This window comes from Pan troglodytes, chromosome 8 (genome assembly GCF_028858775.2).
Source record: "Pan troglodytes isolate AG18354 chromosome 8, NHGRI_mPanTro3-v2.0_pri, whole genome shotgun sequence".
Lineage (NCBI taxonomy): Eukaryota > Metazoa > Chordata > Mammalia > Primates > Hominidae > Pan > Pan troglodytes.
The window spans coordinates 22,282,314-22,303,522 of record NC_072406.2 but is presented as its reverse complement, the minus strand read 5'-3'; the positions used below and the strand labels follow the sequence as shown (position 1 = coordinate 22,303,522).

Sequence of the window (21,209 nt, the reverse complement as noted above, 5' to 3'; positions counted from 1 at the left end):
TTAACCTTGCAAGTCATTCCTTAAAACCTCACATAAATTTCACACCACCAAGAATACGCTCAAACTATATCATCACCATGGAAAACTTCCCTCCTTCCTTTGCTTTTGTAAAATATCTTTCACTTAAAAAAACTTATTTGACAACCTATGTCTGCAAGACACTATCATATGTCCTGAAATATAGAAATGAAAAGAGGAGAAATATTTCTCCCATAGAAAGCCAAGATTATTTTTCCTCCTCCATTTCTTCAAGACAGAAGAGGAAAGCCAGCAGGCTAGAAGATGGTGGGCTGGGAGACAGTGAGGTCAGATTAATTTACAAGAACCAGCAAGTTTCAGCACACAGTTAGCCTGCGTGCCAGGGAAAGGAGAGTGGATTTCATTTTAAATGCAATGGAAATCTACTGGGAGACATTCAGCAGCAAAGAACAATGGCCTGATTTATGTTCTTTAAGATGATTCTGATTTTATTAGTACTGCATTTAGACCCAAGCAACAGGAATCTTCTGCCCTGAGCCCCATCATTATAGAAAACTCTGCATAACACAGACACCCAAACAACAGATGTATTAAAGAAGACATGCCCTCCTCTGTCTCTAGGCACACATTGAGCAGTCCTGGCAGAGGACAAAGGTGACCACAAATACCTGCTCTTGAAGAAAACAATGTTTAGACCCCAGGGAAATGCTTCTCCACATCTCTTGGGCTATGTCCTTAAAATTGAAGGGAGCTGAGTTTTAATGCCATAAAAGTTCATGAGTTGTATCCTTGTCAAAGTTAGAAATATTCCTTCACTGCTGCAGTATACAATAACAACTTGAACAGGAGGCGTAGTTAGGCAAGAGAGGAGACAAACATGTTTACTTGAGGAACCCATTCTCTCAGTTGGTATGGATACAGTGGATTTTTGCACTCTGAAATTATCATTGCACAGTAGAGTCCAGCATTCATTTCCTAACATCTATTTATTGTCCAATTCATGATTCTGGGAATACTTAACAAATGAAAACACTATTATAATTGCACTGTAAGTCAAGGAATATTTTGCAATTTTAAATAAGAACAGCAAACTGTAGCTCCTGGATTAAATTCTGCCCATTTCCTGCTTATATAAATAAGCTTTTTTTTTTGGCCCTAGCCACACAGTCAGTTGTTTATGTATTTTCTGTGCCTGTTTTTGTGCTGTGACAGCAGAGCTCAGTTGTTGCAACTGATACCCTGTGGACTGAAACCCCTAAAATATTTACCATCCAGATCCTTACAGTAAAATGTTTCCCTCATCTGTGCATGCCTGAAGTGCAAAGCTCATTCTTCTAAATGCTTAGATATTTCTTAAGAGATGGTAAAAAAAAAAAAAAAGTAGCTGGCTGTGAGGGAGCACAAAGGTATTTTACTGAGAAGAGTAGTAAATAATAACCATGTACTACTCATGCAACATTGGTAATAACAGCTTTATTCATAACATCCCCAAACTGGAAAGAACTCAATGCTTTTCCTCAGCCCAATTGATAAGCACGTTGCAGTATTGTATTCGTCCGTTTTTATGCTGCTGATAAAGACATACCCAAGACTGGGCAATTTACAAAAGAAAGAGGTTTCACAGTTCCATGTGACTGGGGAGGCCTCACAATCATGGTGGAAGGTGAAAGGCACTTCTCACATAGCAGCATACAAGGGAAGGGTGAGAGCCAAATGAAAGGGGTTTCCCTTTATAAAACCATCAGCTCTCATGACACTTATTCACTACCATGAGAACAGTATGGGGAAAATCACCCCCATGATTCAATTATCTCACACTAGGTCCCTCCTATAACATGAGAAATTTATGGTAGTTACAATTCAAGATGAGATTTGGGTGGGGACACAGCCAAACCATATCAAGTATATCCACAAAATAGAATCCTCTTCAGCAATAAAAAATAAATAAATTCCACATATACCCAACAGCATGCATGAATCTTTAAAATATTAAGCTGAGTGATAACAAGCAAAATAAAGAATTATTGAAAGATTCCATTTATTTGAAATTCTGGAATAAGCAAATGACATTACATTGAATAAAGGAGTCCAATAGTTGCCTGCAGCCAAAGCTCTAGGGAAAGCGGCTGACTACAAAGGGCCTATATTGGGAAACTTCTTAACTTCTTTGGCCCCAGTTCAAAGACAAAGGAAGCTGATCTTTGGTGATTGGACTGGTTTTATATACAGTATATCTAAGCCTAAAAGGGAAGCATACATGAATTTTGCAAGCAGCTGTCTCCTTTTCTGGCAAGCATTAAAAACTGTTTGATTTATTGGGGCCTCTTGTACTATCTTCAATGGAAAAAGAGTAAGAATAAACATGCAGATGACACGGGGCCTGGAGCTATAAACACTGTGATGGATGTCAGCAATGAAACCCCAATTTTTCTTGAGGATGATGCACCTATCTCCCACCTGTGGGGATTAGGGTCTATTGACTGCCCTAGCATGCTGCTCACTGGGAATCTCCCTCAGCCTTAGAGCACTGCCTCATTCAAGGTTGTGTCCTCTTCCAGAGGGCCACACTTGGGCAGTGGCCAGCTGATGAAGGAACACAAAGTCTGGGATCCCTTGCCTTGCTTTGGAATTCCAGCTCTGGAGGACCAATTTCGTTGCATTTTGAACATCTATACTTTTACCTCCACTCAAAAAGTTCACTTCTATCACAGTGAAACAACGTTCAAAAATGCATGAAACCACAAAGTCAAAGAGAATGAGAAATGACAGCAAGAAATGTCCACAAGATGGTGGAAACTGTGAACTCAATGGATGACTGGAACCTGACTTAGAAAGAGTGAGGAAAGGGAAATCAACAAGAGACTCCAAGAGATTAAGTCAAAAGATCAAGCAAGCTGATGTGTATCCAAGAACCTCAGAGGCCCACAAGTTGGAATGTAATTGCCATTGATGGCTAAAATGTGGATTGGGGCTGAAAGTGCAAGGATTAGTTAGAAGACTTTAGGAGAAACAATTAGTGTGTAAGATCTCTTTTCCTACCCTGTCAACAAGAACACTATTCTGTTCATCCCAAAAAAGGACTAAATATTTAATCTATGTAGCCGTTTAACAACAGAGGCTCTGGACTTGGACCACTAGCCATGGTTGAAAGTGGAAGTGCTATATTATGAACTGTGAGACCACCCACAACCCCCTTCTGTTCTTGACCATCTGAGCTCTCTGTCAGCATTTCAGTGCCTCATTCTTAAAGATGGAAATGTAAATTTGATAAAGTACTTAAAAATTAAAACATGCATAAAAAGAGAATGTAGAGAAACCAAAGACAATTCACAGAGGAAATTTTCAAAATAAGTACAATAAATTGTTTTATCACATTAAAATATTAACGTCTAAAAAAGTAAACTACACAAACAAAATTTAGAGAACAGGGTAAAGCCATTAAAAATTAAAATAACACTGCAGAAATTGAAAAATAATTCAGCAATATAGTTAGAAGACAAATTAAAGAAGATCTCACAGAAAGTAGACCAAAAGTCAAGAAAGATTCCAAGAGATACAAAAATCTTAATAAGCTCTTTGAAAAGAAGGAACATAAAATGTGAAAGAAAGACTATCCTTCAGAAATAATTCAAACACTTCAGAAGGTCTTTGGCTCCACATAGGATATGAAAAAATACAAGAGAATATTACTCTAACACTAACTACAAGAATAAAACTAGATGATCTACAAAATCATAACTTTTCTTGAAGCTAGCTGAGGTCTAAAGTAATTCAGAAAAAATTAATTCCAACAAGGAACAAGTCTCTTCCAGGATAAACAGATCACAAAAATGGTTTTACCTTTGGTAGAACAAAAAGAGGAAAAGTGGCAACCATGCAAATGATATCTGTTGGAAAAGGTGGACAATGCAGGAAATTTCAGCAGAGAAATGAAAACTAAGAAAGTATCAAATGGAATAACAGGTGATTTAAAAAAAAATGACAGAAAAGTTGAGAGGCTTTTCTTTAGATATAGCAATACTGCTAGACAAAACCATGAAGAAAAAGGTCAAACAAAAACACAAACCAAAAAATATGGTGAAAAAAACCACAGCTACCAAGAATGATGGGACAACAGCCAATGGTCTAATGAGAACATAATCACAGATGCAGAAGAAGAGGCTGGGGAGTGGGTGGATAATGGAAGTAACAATTGAAGAGATAATGGCCAAAATTTTTCCAAAATTAAGCAAATACCTCAATTCCTGGATCTAAAAAAATTCAGAATGCCCAAAGCATGATAAAGACAAAAATATATATTATTGCCAAAGTCCTAAAAATTGAAAGACAAAAAGAAAATCTTGAAGAACTGAAAGGAAAAGAAAGACAGGGAGAGAGAGGAAGAGGAAGGGGGAAGGGACAGGCAGAAAGGAAAAAAAGGAAGAGAGGGGAGGAGGAAGGAAGGAAGAATTATTTACAGAGAGAAAAATGTAAGAATTATACCATACTCTTGTTAGAAAATACACAAGCCAGAGAAAAATGAGTAACTAGTTCAAACTATTGAATAAGAAAAAAAAAAAAACAAACAGACAGCTTATAATTCTATATTGGGCGGGGGGGAAGAAGTATCTTTCAAGTATCAAGGCAAAAAATATTTTTCAAAAAAAAAGAAAACTTGAGAAAATTTTGGGGAGAGCAGATTTGCTTCAATAAATAAGATTGCTTACATCTGACTGTAAAGCAGCCCCTAACTATTTTAATGAATAATGTTTGTTTGGATATAGCCATACCCAGTCACTTATTATCTGTGGCTGTGTTCACCCATAACATAAAAGTTGAGTAGTGACAGAGACATTATGGCTCAAAAAGCCAAAAATATTTTTCTATCTGGCCTTTTACAGAAAATAAGCAAGCTGACTCTTGACTTGAAGCATAATAGTAACAAGTTATAATAGCACTAAATATTTATCAAAGTAAAATGTGTAAAAATTGTAATACAAAGAATGGAAAGGCTGAACTGGGAGGATCACCTTGGAAGGTTCCTATATGAGACATTAAGTGATATAACTATTAATAATAAGTAGACTGTGATAAAGACATATTGTAAATGCTAAATAAATTACTAAAATAATTGTGGTTATAGTTATAACTAATTAAGTCAATAAAGATGAATTAAAATACTAAAAAAATAGGTAATATTGTAAAAATAGGCAGAGAGAAAAAGAACAAAGAACAGGTGGAATAAATAGAAAGCAGCAAGATGGTAGATTTAGATCCAATTATATTGCTAATTATATTAACTACAAAGAATTGAAACAGCCTCATTAAAAAACAGGCATACTGGATTTGGGGCAGAAATGCAAGACTAAACTCTATGCTGTCTTTAAGAAACATACATTAAATATAAGATACAGATAACACAAAAAAACAAAATATTTAAATAGATATATAATGTAAACAATAATGTAAAATACCTGGAATGGCTAAATTAATATCAGACAAAATACATTAAAACAGGGGATATTAATGGGGTTAAAGAGGGACATCTTTTGATAAATAAAGCATCAATTCACCTAGAAGACATAATCCTAAATGTGTATTCACCAAACTACAAACTTTTAAAATACCTAAATTAAAAACTGATAAAACTGAAAAGAAAAATAGAGTAATTATTATAGTTGGGGATTTCAATACTTTTCTTCTTGTAATCATTAAAAAAGTAGAAAAAAGATCAAAAAGCATATAGAATACCTGAAAAACACTAGTAACTATCTTTACTTATTGATATTTAAGGTATAGTCCATGCAACAACAGCACAATACGTATTTTTTTAAGTATACATAGAACACTTGCCAAGCTACACTCTATTCTTGTAATATATAATCCTCATGCTAATGTAAAAGAAATAAAGTTATACAGTATATTCTCTGATCACAATGGACTTAAACTATAAATTAGTTATTGAAGGACCTTGGAAAATTTTTCAAATATTTATAAATCAAACAAGGGACTTCTAAATAACAAATGTGTCGAAGAAGAAGTCACAAAAACATTAGAAAACACTTTGTTTAAAAATGGAATCTCAACTTATCAAAATCTATGGGACAAAAAAAAGTAAAGGTGTCCCTAAAGTGCAGTTTATTGAATTAAAGGATTACATTTTAAGTAAAAAAGTTTTCAAACCAGTTATCTAATTTTACCCCTTAAGATAATAGAGAAAGAAGAGTAAATTAAGCCCAAAGTGAGCAGAAGGAAGAAAATAAAGATAAATGGAAATCAATGACTGTAAACAGAAAAACAATAGAGAAAATTAATAAATCATACCAAAATCTCATTTTTAAAAAATGAAATTGATAAGCTTGTAGCCAGACTGATCAATAGAGAAGATAGAAGACAAAAATAACCAATATCAGAAATTAAAGAAGGAACTTCACTCAGATCCTGCAGACATTAAAAGGATAATAAGAAAATATTATGAACAACTTAATGGATGAATGTAGAAGCAATCCATACCCCAACAAAACTGGGCCATGGTCTCCTTCTATTTTCCCACAGCACCTGTACTTAGACCTTATCCTTCAGATCCTCTTGAATTCCTTGTATATTGTTTTGTCATTTCCTAGGACATGTGGTTGACCTTATAGTCAAAGCTGGTTCACAATCACATGCACATTTCATCTGTTTGAGGAAGTGGCGTAGATGGTGAATACATCATTTCTATTCATATTGCATTAACGAGAATTTAACCATGTAGGCAACCTCTAGCTGGGAATCATAGTCTTTATCTGGGTGGCCATGTGCCCTGATAAAGTTGATGCAATGCCAAGGAGTTCATTACTAAATGTAAAAGAGAAACTAGAGGTTGAATGCAATTAACAATCTCTGTCATAGCCCTTCACGAATATTCCTCTGGTTAACACATTTCAAGGCATCATGCCCTTGAGAAAGTCTTCTTTAACCCAATAGACTTGGGTTATGTGACTCTCCTCTATATTCCTATAGCATCCTATACTTATAAATGTTGCTAACACCTGCTATAGTATTTAGGCATCAGTATCTTCCTCTACACTCTAGCATCTGGTAGGTTTACAAACATTTACAGTTGAATATATGTATGACTTGATAAATAATTGATGAGCCTCCTTTCATTTCAGCTGAAGTTTAATAGATGTTTACCATTCTCACTCTTTTTTTTGCTTTTACTTTTTTTTCACCTTCCCTCCCTCCTTTCTGTAATATTAACCCTCGCTGCACTTACATATATTAGAACTCAAATGAATGTTAAGACATATAGGTAAATATTTGTTAATATTAATCATGATCAAGTGTTAAATAGTGCAATATTGGAGAAAATAAGGTAGAAATCAAGTGAGCTTGAAGTTCAAAAAAAATTCCACAGAGAATGCATTTAGAATTATTGGAACGATATCAGACAGCAATTTAGGCAAAGGGAATTCTCAAAATATTAATATGTTAATTAAGCAATTACTACAATTTTTCCATTTCTCATTAAGCATTTATGGAATAACTATTACATGCAAATATGTAGGCTATACAATGTATTCAGAGACCCTATTTCATTTTTCTATATATGAAGAATCTACCTCTAAGATTTTATTAGAAGTTTAGAGAAATTAACATAAAAAGAAAAATACTCAAAAGTTGAAATGATTAATCTTCAACTGGAAATTTATGAATCTCACATGATTTCTTATTCAAAAACATGTCTATATTTTGGCATCAACAATAAATCAGCATTTTCAAATTGTACCAATTGTTTTACGGCTCTTGAAGCAACTGCAAAGGACACCATTGACAGGCTTTCAAATATATCCCAGACCAAAACAATAAAAATAAATAGAAGAAAACAATATAATCTATCTGACATTTCCATGAAAATTGAATGCTCTTCTTCTACAAACAGAGAAGAGCAGTTTTATTATTGAATGCCAAGGATCACGTATCCATAAAATGCCAAGAGATTTTGCATGTCACTCAATCACACAGCTGACAGCCTTCAAGGAGAACTGCTTCTCAGTGAGATGGAATGCTTTAATGAGCTAATTAGTTAGTTCATGAAGGTGATTCTGTGACATTACTTATAGAATTGCTCCAAAGTGTACTTATTCTTGCTGTTATTTTACAATAAATCATCTTAACTTATGACTCTAACTCTAATATTTACTTTAGAAATGGAAATTCTGTTAAACAGCATTTTTTCCCTGTTTGGCAGGCTATTGATTTTTATGTTGCAGTGATTTTAATTATTTCATTCTGAATTATTTCCTTGTATTTAGTGGAATATAATTAGCTTTACCATTAGTGCAAAAAGTTCTAGTCTATAGATCATCTCTGATAATAGATCAAAATAGAAATAAACCGAGTTCTGATCATCATGACTGTAAGCTTCCTCGTCTCTTTTTTAGGCTTTAACATTCACTATACTGTTACGGACATGGAGGATGGGAACCATTGCTTTGTTTACTCTGCAACTTCTTAATTATATCACAAAAGACTCGACACATAAGCAGTATCCAGAAAAGCAAGTCGACTACATAAAAATCAATGCATGATTGTCTATAGCCTTTGACATACTAGGACCAGTCAAGATATGTGTGGAGGGTAATGAAGAATGGGCAAATACCAGAGAAAAGATAGCTGAGTGTCCATGATAAAGAAGCTGGAGGCAGGGGCCTAGATTCTTTTTATTTTATTTTATTTTTGAGTTGGAGTCTTGCTCTTTAACCCAGACTGGAGTGCAGTGGCGCGATCTCGGCTCACTGCAACCTCTGCCTCCTGAGTTTAAGTGATTCTTCTGCCTTAGCCTCTCATGTAGCTGGGATTACAGGCTTGCACCACCATGCCCAGCTAATTTTTAGTAGAGATGGGGTTTCTCCATGTTGGCCAGGCTGGTCTGGAACCCCTGACCTCAAGTGATGAGAATAGAGTTGAGTAAGAAGGGAATATTGCATACTAGGGCAATTGCTTTAAAATGGAGTTTTCCTGTCTGGTACATTGTATGGTTGAGAGAGTGTGTGCTGTTTAGCTGGGCTCCTGGCTTGATGGGCCACTACCTTTAACTCATGACTTGCTTCTCATCCACCTTGAATTTTCTAGCAGAACAATCATTAATTGATCTTCAAGTCTGTGTTGTCAATCCTGTTTTCCCTGGTTCAGGATGCTACCTTTTCTTACAAGGACTAAGTGCTTCTCCATGGACTTAAAGTCTTAGTTGGTTTTAAGACAAAGCTTTAGCAGCTTCTCTTCAGCAACATCACTCCCAATCTCTGTAGATTTCTACACTTTCATACATCATTCTATCCACATGTATATATCCATTATTATACTTTTCCACTCTTCATTACATTTATTGACCAATGTATTTGTCACTACTGCTGACTAGTAAGCTCCTTAATGTCTGGGAACACATTTCAAGGCCCGTGCCCTTGAGGAAGTCTTCTCCAACCCCGTAAGATTTGGGTTATGTGACCATGTTCTGGTTCCTGTAGTAGTCAGGGTTCTCCAGAGACACGGAACCAATTTTGTGTGTGGGTGTGTTTGTGTGTGTGTGTGTGTGTGTGCCTGTAGATATAAATGAACAGATTTATTTTAAGGGGTTGGCTTACACACTTGTGCAAGCTTATAAGACGAATATCTGATGAGGTTAGGCCATCAGGCTGAAGACATAAGAAAGAAAGAATTGCAGTTTGAGTCCAAAGGCCATCTGCTGTAGAACCAGGAAGAGCCAATGTTGCGAATGAAGTCTGATGGCCATCTGTAGGAAGGTTCCTTCTTCCTTGGGGAGGCCAGCCTTTTGTTCTAGTTAGGCCTTCAGCTGATTAGAAAAAGCCCATCCATATTATGGAGGGCAATGTGTTTTACTCTAAGTCTACTGATTTAAATGCATATCTCCTCCAACATCACAGAAACACCCAGAATAATGATATATAATAATGATACTGAACCAAATCTTGGCCCTACAGCTCTATCAGGCTGACATATAAAATTAGCCATTGCTGTGATCACAGTCTCTTCAGTTTCTAATAAAGTGCTTGGCTTTATTAGAAAATATAGGCTGTCGATACATGTTGAATGAAGAAACGAACTGAAGCTATTGAGCTCTACCAAAGAGAAAACTATCTTTCAGTATCTAGAAAAGAGTAGGGATGCATTTTAGGCAGAACAGGGTTGATAGCATAGGTTGAAATATAAATCTTATTAGCAACAAAGATTGATTAATAATAGCCAGATTGTTATTTTGCAAACAAGGAGGAGATTCAGAGAAGAATAGAAGTGTTTAGCCATATACTAGTGCTTTCAATAGAGGTGTGCATGCTGTATACAGAAACATAATGGCTGTTCTCTAGACTCTGTCACAGGCAAGGCTTCTATTCATGTTTCTTCTAAAGTCATCACAGTTAAAGACTTAAAATGTGCGCATACCAAAAAAATTATAATGTTATGTGAGCTCAATACTAACGTTAAAAGCAGAATGAATCTGACACATAGAATATATCCTGGCATCAATTGTTGTTTTATACTTCAGAGAGAGCAAGTGAACATTCACACACTTTAGCCAAAAGTTTTTTTGCTTTTTTGTTTTTTTTGTGACAGAGACTCACTCTTTTGCCAAACATGTTCAATCCATTTCTAAATTTAATGTTAGAAAAACCAACCTTTTCAGGTGGTATGAAAGATACTTCAAGAAACCCATTCCTAGTGCTTTTTTATTTTGTAGTTCTGCATAATTCATGTTTTAATCATATATGGCATCAAATATTTTTACTTAATTTTAGTCTTAATGTTGTTTAATATATTAGCTTGGTTAGAGACTTCTTAATTAAGCTGATAAAAGAGAAAAAAATAAATTTCATTTTATGGTCATGATACATAAAATAAAATTTTGTATGACATATTTATGTATTAATAGACTAACTTCTCTTTGATACTTTAAATTTATGTATTGTCTTATTAAAAGCAATTTCATTACTTTTAACAACCTGCTTCTGGAAGACTATGTTATCAATTTCTACCTAACAAAATGAATAAATATAAAATATTCCAAGTTAAAGATAAAGTTATGTTTTGACACAGAGAAATGAGTGGAAAATGAAGCATTTATCTAGATCATTAATATAAAGAATGCACTCTGTTTCAGTTACCTGGGTGAATCTCAGTCTCTTCCTTGAATTGTTAAGATAATTTTCCATACTTTACTTAACCAACCAAAATATAGCTCATATTCATGTCGTATTATATGTAAACCTTCAGCTCTATTTTCTGATCCTCACAATTATAACCAACATGATCTGTTGCATATAATTCTTTCTAAAAATTCCCGTAAAATCACACATTCGCAAGTTTTGAAAATAGCTCAGAAAAAAGACTGTATAATTTACTGTATGATTTTTAAATTGTTGCTTCAAGAATTCCACAAGTGAAAGAACAAACTTCTGAAATATCTGTAGAAATGGGAAAGTCAGTTGTTCCGACAAGGTTCACTCTAATCTCAGGTGTTTTCAGATCTTAGGAAGTTGTTCTTAATCAAAACTCTTCCTCCTCCATTACTCTTCTACCTTTAGTTGTAGGTTTGCTTTCAGGGGTTACCACTATTATCTTATCCAAATTTATACCTTGGGGAAAATGGAGTCACACTTTAGAGTTCACTAGGAATGAAATTCCACTTCTCCTGGTTGAAAGGAGGAGCTCCAGAGGACACATCCTGTTAAAGTCTCAGAATGATTAGAACCCAGAAACTAAATGCTGTAAACAAAAAATAATTAAGAAAAAGATGGGACTTAGGAATGCCTTTGATTAAGCCAATAAATAGAATTGGGAAGAGGTCAGGAAGAAGCCAGGGATATCTGGGGTTATGGCTTCCAACCCAATTGAGTATTGCAGCTGAGTGCTCTGCTGAGTGTCAGAGCATGTGGATGTGTTGAGATTACTGAATGGTACGCAGTTAAGGTAAATTACTATTTCTATTATTCCTCAGTTCCTAATGGAAGAGTTTCAAATCAACTCGGTCTCATACTTGTTTTGCTGAACTCTGCCCTACTTGTACAATGGTCTCCTGAAATTAGCATAGGGATTGACTGACCACTGTAAAGTTGTACTATTATTTTAATTGATCAAGACACTACATTCCTGTAAGTTTTTTTTTGATAACTTATTAATTGTCTTATACAGAGCCTACAATCAATTACATTATGAAATATATATTGCTTCTTTTAGGATTCCAAGTTTTAAGACTTACATTTTTTTCTATGTTAAATTTAATCCTACCAGATTTGACCCAATATGCAAAACTATACAGACTGTTTTAGATTCTGTTACCCAACTTGCTGTCTCTCCTAGCTTTATGTCATCTAAAATTTTGAAAAGTACCTGTAATAATTGGCAGAAAGCTCATAGTATAATTGCAGTAGTTTCTTTCAGCACAGGACTTTCTCTCAATATTGTTTCCCCTGTATTACCTAGACTTTTTTCAGGTTTAATGGCTTATCATATCCTTTTAATACAGCCATTTTAAGAAATAATAATTTCCCAGATATCTAAATAAATAATAAATATTTATATGCTTCTAACCATTTACTTTCTGTAAATTAGTAGAACATACACTTATGTAATGTCTAGAAATAATAATTCATTTAATCCTTAAAACAACCCTTTGTGGTAGGTGTATACTATTCTTAACCCCATATTACAAATGAGGAAATTGAGGGACAGAGAAGGAATGTGACTTGCCCAAAGTTATAAGTTGCACAGTTTAATTTCACCCAGGATACCTTTCTTCAGAGGCCAGGCTCATTAATCACTGCTCTTTGCTGACTTGTACATGATCATAATTGTTAAATAAGATGAGTTTAGGAAGGAGCCCCAAGATCTGCTTCTAAAATGTCTTCATGCTGGGTGAAGCAGATGGACTACTCATCAATTTCTAGCTCTCTTCATTTAACCAATTACAAAGCCATTTGACCAAATTCTCTCTCTGTTTTTCACAACTTTTCCACTTATTAAATGCTTTCTTAAGATATGGAGAAGATACCTCTGAAGATACTTTCTTAAGTATCTTCAGGTCCATAATCCTTTTAAAATGAAAACAAGGCCAAATTGCTGCTACATTATGTTTCATTAATGCCAGAATTTATATCTCTTTTCTTTAAGTGGTTTTATATCTCTTTTCTTTAAGTCAGATACCTGGAACATCAACTAGCACATTGTGAGCACTGAATTAATATTTGATGTATGGGTGAATTTGATATAATTTTAATTCAATACACATTTTCTACTTACATGCCTGATACAATGACAATACAAACACACACACACACACACACACACACACACACACACACACATACCCCGTGATAGGCATTATGTATGATACTAAGATGTAAGAGACACAAACTCTGTAGTTGATGAGTACACAGGTAAAATTTTAAAATGTCAAATGGATGAATATATAAATGACTCATTTAAAGCAACAATATATGACACAGCGGTTCCTACATTTTGCTGAAAGGCCTTTTATACTCTTTAAAAATATTGAGACACCCAAGGAGCTTTTGTTTATGTAAGCTTTGTCTATCAATATTTACTCCATTATAAATTAAAACAAAAAAATTAAAACATCTTTATTTATCTTTGTACAATAATAATAAATCCATTGTAAATTATCATAATGTATTTTATAAAATTTAATTTTTTAAGCAGAAAATATTAATAAATACTGTAATTGTTTGTTTTTTCAAATATCTTTCATGTATATCATAATAGAGGATAATCTATTCCTGTATCTAATCTGTTGCAATATATTGTTTGAGTTGAAATATAAAATAACACAACCAAACAAAACAAAAACTAAAAAACCCAGCTTTACACAGACATGTTTTCTGGAAAAAAAGAGTTCATAGTAAGAGAGAACACAGTAAGAAGCCAGTCTCAGGAAGCCAGTTGGGATGGATCATTGGTAAAACTCCTCCAAACAAAGAACAGCCTGAAAATCAAACTGCAGGTCCCAGATAAGAAAGAGCCCATGTCCTTGAATGGAAATGCTTATTCTGTGAACCCTGATCAACACATTCCACCCTTTTTTGGACACATTTATCTCTCCTTGGCATGCCTTAGTTCCTTATTTTTCACCTATTGGTCTCTTACTTTTCATCTATTTTACATATGTCTACCTTTTTGTAATTGGCTGCAGGCTAAGTCTTCATTTACATGGAGTGAATCATCACTTTAGCCCCTGATTCATCCCTAGTGAAGGTCCCAGCCAAGCTTTTTCTTCAGCTGCTGATTGACCCCAGGCCAAGCCTTCACCTCCGCCTCCAACTGGCTCTTTACACTATCATACCTCTTTCTCAGTGCTGCTTTCTCCAAAACAGCCTGCAGACCAGTCAGCACATTCCTCCCCTTCCAGTCCGTAAAAACCCCGGACTAAGCCTCATGGTTGGAAATCCTCTTTCATGTCCCCCTCTCCACTGTGGAGAACTTTTCTCCTTCTCTTATGAAACTTTCACGCCAACCTCACCCTTAGTGTCCACGCTCCTTATTTTTCTTGGTTGTGAGACAAGGAGCTCTGGGCAATACCTCAGACAATGAGGCTGCTTCAATAGCAGTAGTTAATCTCTTTTATGTGTAAAATAAAACACTAACAAACACAGAAAATAAAATATATTTTAACTCTTCTGCATAACATTTTATTCCTGGACCCACACTCCAGATATAAAATTGTTATGTCTTCTGCTAAGATCCCTAGGTCTTTAGCAGGAATCTGAGGTCACCACACTATCCACTTTCTATGAAGCTGCAGGGATTGGCCAGTCTAGTCCCCTTTACATTAAAACATTATGTAATTTTGTATATGAAATTAAATTTAATCCTACTCCACTACTTTCCAAAATGATCTTAGATGATTTATAAAAATATATGCAACACATTCAATGGGAATGAATAAAAAGAGAAAAGAAGATAGAGAAAAGATGTGGAGCATAGGCATAGACAATAACATGAGGCAGTAGAATTTAGTATGTTAATTTAGAGAAACTATGCAAAATGATTTTACATATTAACTAAAGATCAGCCAGAAATGCTATATCAACTTTCCTAGCAAAGATAGGAAGATGATCAATTCTTAGGAAGATGATCAATTCTTAGGCAAACACCACTATTACTTTTGCACCAATCTGATACAAAGGTCATTTGTTCCAATAAGTGTTACAGAATTGAATTTTCTTAGAGGTTAAGTTTTGTTTATCTGTTTGTTTTGATTCAGATGCATGAGAGAAAGAAATGGCCCTACATGCATAACCAGGTTTTATTAAAGAGGGCAAATAATAAGTGAGATGTCAGACAAATCTCAATCACAACTTTAAAAGAGGCACAGTAGCAAATTCTGTATTTCTGACTTTGAGGTTCCATTTTTCTGTAAGGACAAATGAGGTGGATGGATGCATGGAGAAGAGCTGATGATTGAGAAACATTCATTTTCTAAGGTCAAATAAGTAAATTCTCTGGGGGTCTCACTTGACCAAGGAATAAAATCAAGCATAGTTTAGGACATAGCTTGAACCTAAACTATGTCCATGAGTGAGTGTCAAACAAATCTGACAATACGAAGGGAGCAGGGTCACTGGAATCTTATTTGCATGAAAAACAGAGTTTTAAAACTATACCTTCTTACAATGGAAAATCATAAAAAAAAACATAAAATTTTGGTCTACGGACCAAAGTTTAGTTATCTATGGGGAGAGGGAAATCTGAATAGAACATATTTCCACTGTGCACCCCATCCACCACTATACTCATTTTTGAGGTGTGGAAATAATCGTCTTCTCTTAACTTGTATGTCTTGGTAGCAAACAGGATTAGAGAGAAGATTGGAAAGGTAATAAGGAATAATTCTGTAATGCATTGGAGCAGAGTCTCATTTTGGAACCTCTGTAGCAAAGTGTAACATAAAGAAGAAAAATAATTTTCATTAGTTGCAAAAATCAGGGCACAATGTTAGCACCCGAGAAGTCCCATGACTTTAGCTCAGGGAAGAGATGAAAGAACTGGGAAGAACATAGCAGTGCTACGCTACAGGGGCAGTAATAGTGACTGGGAAGCCCTGGTGTCTGTAGAGAGAGAGAGGTGCTTTGTGGACACAAGCAAATCCAAAGAATCTGCCCAGGTGGCCAGAAGATCTACTAAATACCTACTACTTCAGTCTCTCTTCTGCTAGGCATCTTTCCGAACGACTATGTGTGTCAGATGCTACATGGATGTTGATCAGATAGTTGACTATGCTTGATTTTTTTATTTCTGATCCAACCTTTCCCCCAATCACAAGAGGAAGCTTTCACAAGGAATTCAGGTCTTGGAATTGTGGTGTAGAAAAGAGTCAATGCAACACAGATTACACTAGAGTATATAAAAAAAATGGATGGCTGGTTTGCTTTTCAGGGAATAATATTAATTTTTTTCACATAAAACAAGCATTTAGGGAGATTTGATTAGGAATACAAATGGTAGTTATATTGCCTGTATGTATATCAATTGCAGGCCCTCCATGTTCCCATTAACGGCAAAACTAAAAACTTCAAAAATCAAATTGAAAGAAGGATTGACATACTCATTAAAAATGAAGCACTTAACCCACACTCTCATATACATGGAAGGACAACTTTCTCTAATGGTGACGACAAGAAGAGTCAATATTTTAACTGTTTTGGGTCTTTCCTACATACAAACACAGAAACTACTGAAGCTTCAAAATGATTATAGCCACGATGATTTTGACCTTAAAAGTATTTGTTCCCTGGGCTAAAGTTTATGAAGAAAAAATAATCCCACTAATTCAGTGGTTAAGCATCTAATTGAACAGGCAATGTGGTACAATGGAAAGTCCTCCAAAATCATTTGGAAGTAACTGATAGGGTCTGCTTTACAGAATTAGGACGATATGTCACTTATTTTAAAATATATCTAATCAATATGTGATTTGGGATTTTATCATAGTTTATTTCCCCCCTTCCCTACGAAGAATTCTGCATCAAGGCCTATTTCAAATTTATTACAATAACACCATATCATCATCTTTACAGAGGCTATTTATCTAGAATGCAGGTGGTGGGGAATGGATGTACTCAGTGAATTCAAAATGATTTCAAATTATAAAGTCACTAATTGAGAAGAGTGTGGAATTGGGGGGGGAAAGCAAAATCCTCAAACCTAAATTACATTATTCAAAATGGTCAGATCCACCATGAGATGTTTCCCCCATCTCTAACTCTCACACTCTGACTTCAGGGATCAGGTTGTTTTTAAACATCCAGAGTTGCCTGATGAGGTCACAAAACTTAGACCATGATAGGTCCCTTTCTTCCTGATCAAAGATGGAAAACCAGCATAACCACTGCTAAATATAAATAGCAATTTCTCATTTATATGGAAAATAAATGTATCTGATGCCATATCAAATATGAGCTTTCATAATCGCATCAGATTTATACACCAAATTTCTCCCATCTGTCAATTAAAAAGCATAAAGCATTCAGATATTACTTGAGAAATTGAATTCTTATCATTGGTACGGAAAGGAAAATTTCCTGCAATTTCATATGCTTATTAACAACCTCTGTTAATAGTTAATAATATTCAATTTTGAAATAATTGTGCTTAGAGCCTTCTTACTCTCCATGCAGAATATCAACTGGATAATTACTCACTTTCAATATGTTAATGAGGACCTTGAAACACAGTTTAAATGAAAGGTGAATGAAGGCCTCCCCTCCACTATCTGTCCCACTGACCCATAGAATTTTACAATCAATAGTTCCTAAAGGATAGGTCAGTTTGAGCCAGAAAGAATCATATTTGTAAGTTAATTGTAGGTTCAAAAGGAAAGGGGTCATGGCATGGTGTGTAAAATTGGCTGGGCTACGATCCACAATCAAACCAACTTTAGGTGCTGAAATAAAAGGGAATTTGCAAATGTAATTAAAGTTTCTAATTGGCTGGTTTTGTATAAAGAAGAATATGCTGACAAGTCAAACTGGGCCTGAATTAATCAGTTGGAAGGCCTTGAAAGCAAGGCTAGGAATACTCAAGAGAAAGAAAAAATTTTGTCTATGAACAACAGCTTTCTTTGACTCATGTCCCTGGAGTTCCTGCTGCTAGTGATCATTCCTTCCTGGCCATCTCTATGGAGTTGGTCTTGCTTATCCGGCTCCTAATAACTGTGTAAGACAGTTTCTTGTAATAAATCTCTTAATATGTGTATGTGTACAAACACATATATATGTGCATGAGCGTGTGTGTATATTGATCAGGATATATATATATCCTACCAATTCGACTTCTCTGGTTGAATCTATGGAATCTGGACTAAGTTGTGATGCTAAATTTTCTCTGAACACCTACTCTGAAGCCAACTGAAGCACTCTGATATACAGATCTCAGATTTACGGTTTGCCTTTTTGTTGGGGGAAACAGATGAGTTAGTTTATTAGTTTATTTTAAACTCTGGCCTTTGATAAATTTATAGAGAAATTCTAAAATATTAAAGAGCTTTGAGGCATCCTGAAACAATTCTCCAAACCCAGAAGTCAATGTCAGACATCTAATTTTGCTCAATCAGGATGCATTTAAAGACCATTGTAGATAGTCAAGAATCTGATTTCATGCGATAAAAGACTAAACCATTAAGTTATCTAAAATAGTAAAACCATTATTAGAATTAAAAAAATAAAATTTGCCTAATTTGTCACAGTCAATGGCAGTTATTTATTATAATTTTTGATGATTCCAAAATAATACATACTCATCATTTTCAAAGTAGGTCACAATTATGAATTATCAAAAGAGAAAAGCAAAATCATATACCATTTTTTTCACATATCAAATTAGCAAAATTTTAAAGCTTACTAATAATAGTTTGTATTGGTAACGATAGTAGGGACATGAGAATTTTCATAGACAGCCTGTAAAAAGAAATAATTGTGGTTATTTTGATTGGTAATTTGACAGAATAATGTAAAATTTCAAATACATATATATTGTGACCTAAAGATGGAATTTAGGATATATATGCTAGAAAAACACTCATACATGTGTGCAAGGAGGCACAAAGAAAGATATTTATCGTAGCATTATATATAATAGTAGATAAAATGAAAACAGCATAAATGTCTGCTTATATGGTAGTTTCGTCTACATATTTTACAGCGGTTATAACCCAAAAAATCTTACTTGTGTAATGAAATTCTTAATATTTGCAAAAATCTGGAAGTTCCCTCAGGAAATTCCATGCCCCACTGATAAATAATTAAACAATTTGACCCTTATTTGATTTTTCTAATTTTCATTTTTATATTTGCACTACCATTTAGAAGGGATAGTGTCAATAGCTGCAGAAGTAACAAGTTTGTTGTAAAATCAGAGTGGATTTATTCTACGTTGTTTTGTAGAACATCCTTCCACCTACTATATCTTGCACATTTTCTCATACAAAGACGCACACTAAAAACACTGTCTTCGTGTAGATCAGTGCTTCTTTTGATGAGAATTTAGCATATTCCTGAATTCTTAACAAAGCAAACACGTATCCTTTTCTGTAAATGTATCTTTACATTTTTGTCTGTGTTATGTCATTGTTATTGTTTTGACCTATTGCAGAGAAAAATGTAACCTCACAGATACTCTTATCCTATCAGAAGAACAAGCATACGTACATCTTGAGGCCTTATAACAAGTTTTAATTGTTCTGTCAATTGTCTAGAGATAAGTGGGAGATTTTAAAAATAAAGTGTAAGACTGACACTATTTGCTTATCTGTGTATTTCCAATATGTTCTTGACACTTTCTGCTTGGTAACAGTCCACCAAGTTTAATGGTTGAGTGAGTTATTTATGTAAAACTAAGTAAGAGGTGCATAGAAGATTGTTTGTTTTTAAACAAAATTCATAGTCCAGTGTCTCTTATTCCTATGACTAAAGGATACGTGGTACTAATTTTCAGAGACAATTTTTGTCAGAGGGATGGTGAGCTTCATTGCTTTTTCATAAGCAAGAATAAGCAATTCTTTGTAATTGTGGCTATGTAAAGAGAAAGAGAGATTGATTCTCTGTTTAAATAACGAAGCACTGTACTTTTCACTATGTCTTATTCTTCTTCACCACAATTCCAGGGACATAGAATCCAATAAGGATTATATAAAATCAATAAGTTAATATTGCATGTACACTGAAAAAAATCTATACACTTGTTTCTAGCAGATTTAAGTAGGCTTACTCTAAGTCACATTAATTTGAATAAATTTACTGTTCTACTTTGTGGAGATTAGTAAGTATGTAAGAATTAAATTCCTATAATTAACACAAATTTGAAATAAATTATTGGATAGTGCTAAAATGCATTGTTCACAAACAAAATGAACTTGAACAAAAGATGAATAACAAACATCTAGTTATAAGGACATTAGAGCAATGTAATAATTGTGCTACAAGTTATCAGTACATCAAGACAAAGAGTAATTTCTGTTTCAGTACTAAAGGCTATTAAGGCATGTATGTTTATGCAAATTTCATTTCTTCTGATGAAGGCTTTAATTGTACTCATTTAAAAAGCTAGACTAGAGAATTTAACATTTTTTATAAGGAGAATAAATATAAACATTTTTGTGGGAAGGTAAAATTTAAGTAATTTTGAATTAAACATTGAAAATGTTATTTAAAATTAAACAAAAATTGGTTTTGGCATATTAAAGAATTCACAATTAATATTAGATTATTTGCTTTTTGAATGTCAACTAGCTTAATTTATTATAAATGTACTGTTGAGAGAGAATGCATGAATAAGAGTTATTACATCAATATTGCTTTTCTGTATCAATTTAACAACACATTAACAATAAATGTGCAGCTGCTATTAGTAGTTACCTCCTTTGAAAAACATTACCATGGAAAGATTATTGAAGCATTTAATCAAATGCTAACAAGGTAGCCTTGTCTGTGAATGTAACTGTAATCCATTTGCTTAAAAACACCTTCATTAAATAAGTCTTTACTAACCTTATTTTCTACAGATCTTATATAACAAAAAATCATATTCACTGGAGAAATAAAGGCTGACTTTTGGCCTTAAGGACTTTCTTTAGAAGAAAAGTAATTATCCATTGACAACACACATAAAGAAGTAATTAACCTTTGAACCATCTTTAACTTAAAAATCCAGAACCCTCATTACCAAAGCAGTTATACCAATCA

The 21,209-nt window shown here is 34.2% G+C and overlaps 1 long non-coding RNA gene across 3 annotated transcripts in view; it reads left to right on the top strand.

Annotated features, from left to right (window-relative positions):
- The window catches only part of LOC107966900 (uncharacterized), a 570,559-nt gene that overhangs the window by 425,658 nt on the left and 123,692 nt on the right, over positions 1-21,209 (top strand). Inside the window, exon 9 of one of the 3 annotated variants that reach the window (XR_008537674.2) lies at positions 8,385-8,536. The exons of the other annotated variants lie outside the window; for them this stretch is intronic. This is a non-coding gene — a long non-coding RNA (uncharacterized LOC107966900). Of the gene's footprint in view, positions 1-8,384; positions 8,537-21,209 lie in introns of those variants that run through there. 3 annotated transcript variants of the gene reach the window in all.